This window comes from Microtus ochrogaster, linkage group LG8, assembly GCF_000317375.1.
Source record: "Microtus ochrogaster isolate Prairie Vole_2 linkage group LG8, MicOch1.0, whole genome shotgun sequence".
In the NCBI taxonomy this organism is placed as follows: Eukaryota; Metazoa; Chordata; class Mammalia; order Rodentia; family Cricetidae; genus Microtus; species Microtus ochrogaster.
The window spans coordinates 17,659,619-17,664,809 of record NC_022033.1 but is presented as its reverse complement, the minus strand read 5'-3'; the positions used below and the strand labels follow the sequence as shown (position 1 = coordinate 17,664,809).

Sequence of the window (5,191 nt, the reverse complement as noted above, 5' to 3'; positions counted from 1 at the left end):
GAGTGCTGGGATTAAAGGCGTGCGCCACCACTGCCCGGCTCCTAGTTGTTTTTCTTAACATCCTTAATACTCTTTTTTTTTTTTTTTTAAAGAGGAAGTCAGATTAAAGTTAGGTGTTTAAAGAGGTCTTCTAAGCACATTGGGGTGCCTGTGGACAAAAGAGGGTACATAGGGAATATGTTAATCAGAAACTGTCGAATACGGTTGGGGGAAATGGCATGATAGGTAAGACCTGACCTGAGTTTATGTCTCCAGCACCCACATAAAGCTAGGCAAAGCCAGGCATGCCTGATGATAGGAACCCACTCATCAGCCAGCTTAGCTGAGATTGTGAGTTTCAGGTTCGGTAAGAGATCCTGTCTTAATCAGGTGGAGAGGCTAAAGGGATGGCTCAATGGCTAAGAGCACTGGATGTTTTTTGCAGATGACTGGAGTTAAATTCCCAGCACCCACATGGCAGCTCATAACCAGTTCAGTTCCAGGGCATCTGATGCCTTCTTCCAGCCTCTGGGTACTACATGTACATGGTACACACGCAAAATACCCATAGTACATTTAAAAAAATAAATAAATCTTTTAAAAATAAGGTGGAGGGTCTCTTTTTGCTTGCACAGGGATTTGTGCCTACATGCACACGTGCATATATCACACACCACAATGTATGTGTACTATCTACACTACAACTACTAAGTAGTGGTGGCTCCATAACATCATGAATATACTAAATGTCATACACTAATAGTAAATTCTATGTATATCACCACAGGCAAAAACTTGTCAATCTATGATGAATATTATTTTAGTGTTGAAAGGCTTTTTTCATGTAAGTTGATGTTTAATAACCATAACAGGGTCTACTTTGTAGATGAATAAATTTAGTCTGTGGGAATTAAAAAAAAAGTCCTACATCCGATAGCTGGTAACTCTGTCAGTCTTCTTGGAAAGTAATTTAGATCTCTAATCTCATGCTCTCCCATGACATCCTGCAGTTAAATTGTGGCCAGTCTTAAATAGCAAGCCAAAGAAAAGACTGTGTTCTGTTCCAGGAAAAGAACCACTTAAGGACTTTGAATGGAAGGGTGTCTTAAACAGGTTACCAACTTTAGCAAGATTAGTAGGAATGACATGTAATCACAGCAATAAATATAAGCTGTGATAAACGCTGCTGAGCAGAGTAGGAATACCATTTAAGTGTATACCTCAGGGCTTGATTTTATCTCAGTTTCAGGGAAAGCTTCCCAAAAAGATAATATTTAAGATTTGATTTATGAGATGAATAGGAATTTTATTTGTCTGTAGAAAGAGAAACAAAAGGAATTAGCATTCCAGAGAGAGAATGAGACCTTCTGAAATCTCTGCCATGAAAAAGAAGGGCTCAGATATTTGGACAGCAGTAAAAATACCCACCAGCATTGTTGGCTTAATTTGTGTAAAAAAGAGACATGAAGAAGGCCCTATAGAGGGATACAGGCTGGGGACTTTAGCTCCAAGTCTTTTTTATTCCTTTCTCTCTCCTTCCTTCCTTCCTTCCTTCCTTCCTTCCTTCCTTCCTTCCTTCCTTCCTTCCTTCCTTCCTTTTCTTTTTTTTAAAACAATTCCTAAGTACAAAAGGAAAGTACTAACCTAGATCTTAAAGAGAAAAATAGGCTTGACTTGTGGCATAATTGATAGTTGTGACTACTCGGTGAAGCCTAGATTTCACACGAACAGGAAATTAGGCCACGAGACAACTGTTGTTCTTCAGGCAAGAAACTGTAGAGACCAAGGCAGATAATAGCAATGGCAGTGGAGAAAGGGAAATAGATTCCAAATATATGGTTGTTGTGTTCTCTTATAGGCAAAGATTATAATGGATTGTAATTCTCACAAGAGTGAGTTCCTTGTTAGGCAAACTAGAGTACCACCTTAATTAGAGCGGAAAGCCAGCCAGTTTTACCCAGACAATAACCGGATAACTGCATAGCAAGTATTTTTTCCAGGTTTCTTAGACAGTGGCTAAGATAGTAAACTTGAGAATCACCCAGAGATTATCCCTGTCTAGATGCATGTGCCCAAGATACACTTGAGTCAACTGGGATGAGATTCCCAAAAAAAAAGTCATTATCAAAGAGGTGATGTTGTTGGCCTAGGGGTGAGGTGGTGCCTCTGGCTTCTTTTTGTTTTTGTTATTTTGGGAGTTCTTTCTTTCCTTCCTTCCTTCCTTCCTTCCTTCCTTCCTTCCTTCCTTCCTTCCTTCCTTCCTTTCTTTCTTTCTTTCTTTCTTTCTTTCTAAACAGGGTTTCTCTGTAGCTTTGGAGCCTGTCCTGAAACTAGCTCTTGTATCCCAGGCTGGTCTCGAACTCACAGAGATCCGCCTGCCTCTGCCTCCCGAGTGCTGGGATTAAAGGTGTGCACCACCACCGCCCGGCTGCCTCTGGCTTCTTGAACTTGTTCTCAGTCCTGTCTTAAGCTGTCTTCCCTTTAACAAAACAGCAATGTCTTCAGAGGTTGGGGTTTGATAATACCTTGAATAGTTTTTAATTTTGTGTTGTTACCCAGAGAAGCATTCTTTTCTTAAATTATTTTTTCTTCTCTTAAACAAAGGTTCAAGCTTTAGGAGTTTGGGGGGTTGTTGTTTTAATTTATTGTTATTTTATGCATATGAGTGTTTTGCCTGCATGAATGTATGTGCGCTGTGTTGTATGCCTCTTGGCCGTGAAGTCCAGATAAAGGCCTGAACAGTAGGAACAGTGTTGAGTTACTGAAAACCAAATGTAGTTCCTCTGTAAGAGCAACAAGTGCTCTTAACTTCTGGCCATTTCTGAGTTTTATTTTTAATAAATTATTTCAACTTTGTAATAGATATATAATAAATTCTTGACCCTAACATCTGACATTGTCATGGCACCATATTCAATATATTCAATCACTTAATAACAAAAAGTATTCTGATATGCTGGACATTGTGGTACAAACTTTTAATCCTAATATTTGGAAGGTCTTGGTTTTGTTGTTGTTGTTTTTCCTCTTAAATTCTGTTAGATTTCACATGGTACAATGGATGCTACCATGCCAGTGCACATATGAATCTATGGCTGACACTAACTATACTCACTGAGTTATCATAAAACCAAAAACTTGAAGTTGGTGGGTATGGAGGGCTTGAGGAAAAATGAGAGATAGATAAGATCATATGTCATTGTATACATGCATGACATTTTTAAAAATATAGATGTGAAAAAAAATACAGATGTGGCAATTCATAATAATAATAAAGCTGGGCATGGTAATGCTTGTAAACCCAGCTCTGGGGAGGTAGAGCCAGGATTCCTAGGCCTGGCTTGTCCAACAATCTGGCCTAAGTGGTGAGTTCCAGGTCAGTGAGAGACCCTATCTCAGAAACAAGCGTCTGACCATGCTGAGTTTGTCTTACCTTGATGGAGGAAGGTCATTGGTTAAAAAATAAAGAAACTGCCTTGGCCCATTTTATTGGTGAGAACATAGGTGGGTGGAGTAAACAGAACAGAATGCTGGGAGGAAGAGGAAGTGAGCTCAGATGCCATGCTTCCCTCTCCCGGGCAGACGTGATAGCTCTGCTCTCTGAGGCAGACGCAGCCAGCCACCAGGTCAGACATGCTGAATCTTTCCTGGTAAGCGCACATCGTGGTGCTACATATAGATTATTAGAAATGGGTTAAGAGGCTGAAACTAATGGGCCAGGAAGTGTTTAAAAGAATACAGTTTGTGTGTTGTTATTTCGGGGCATAAGCTAGCCAGGCAGCCACGGTGCCGGGGACGCAGCCCCGCCACTCCTATTACTACATTACATGTTCAAAGTGTAGTGGCAAATGGCATCTTTCTCAATACGGATTCCTACGAAGGGCTCAAAGACGAATTCAACTCACTTCCTTCTCTGCACCCTTGACTCATCTGCCTGTTTTACTGAGTGGATAAGTATCTAGATTTATAAGAGAAAGTATGGTGATCACTGGTTTATAACTGACACTAATTTTCTCTCTATTATGGAGAGGTTGCCAACTAGGGAAAGAGGAGAGGGAGTCAAGGCTCCTACAATAGCTGTGTTGTTTTACCAAACTGCTTTTCTATTCCACATCAGTAATCTCTCCAGCCCCAGATTCTTGTATTCTTCAGAACCTGTTTTTTTTCTTGTGTTAATGTCAAACTCTTTGCCTATATGGAATTTTCCTAATCTTTCTTGTTTTGACATTATTAGTCCTTGCTTGTGGGTCTGTTTTCACTCAGGATGGTAGCAGAAATCAGTTTTTTAGTGATGATATTTTAAATCTTTTAATGATAGTTATTATTTAAGAATTTCATGTATACATACAGTTTATTTGGATCACTCCCAACTTCCCACCTTCAACTATTCCATGTTAAACACACACACCTTTCTCTGAATTTCATGGCAACTCTTTTTAGTAACCCACTCAGTTGAACTAGTGGTGCCCACATATGCATGGGTGTGGCCTTCCACTGGGGCATGGGCAAGCTACCAGGTACCACACCTCTAAAGAAAAACTAAGCACAACACCAACAGTCACCAAATGTCAGGAACTCCTCAGCTACAAGTTGGGACTTTTGTACACTTCCCTCCCCACTCCATACAGGAATGCTGACTGGCTTGATCCTGTGCAGGCAATCATAGCTGTTGTGAGTTTTTATAGAATGGCACTACCATGTCCAGAAGACACTTTGGGCCCAGTCCTCACTAACCTGTGCCTCAAATAGTCTTTCCATCACCTTTTCCAATGCTTCCTGAACCTTGAGGTCAGAGTGTGTGATATAGATGTCCCATTCATGGCTGAGCATCCTACAGTCATTGGTTCTCTGTACTTAAGATCATTCGCAGTCTTGGTATTAACTACATCCATATCTTGCACAAGTTTTGCTGATGAGGACCAAGAGCTGTGCTAGTCTGTGGGTATAGAAATATGTATTTAGAAGACAGCTTTTTACCTCCATATCTATTTAGCAAAATCATGGCAGTACCTTCATGCCTCAGACATATGAGCTCCCCAGCCACAGGTTCTCGGTTAGGTTTCCAATATCAGGCATGTGTAACATTTTTATAACATTTCATGGGCTTTCAGATCAGACCTCAGGCTTTATGCCAAAAGCTCCAAAGAAGGAGGGAAGGTATCCCCAGAAACATTATTTTTCTCAGTCTCACCAGACCCTGCTTTTTTTTTTT

General features: G+C 40.5%; 1 protein-coding gene across 2 annotated transcripts in view; it reads left to right on the top strand.

The window, feature by feature from the left end:
* Top1 (DNA topoisomerase I) overlaps positions 1–5,191 on the top strand; it is a 79,811-nt gene that overhangs the window by 64,026 nt on the left and 10,594 nt on the right. The window lies entirely within an intron of this gene.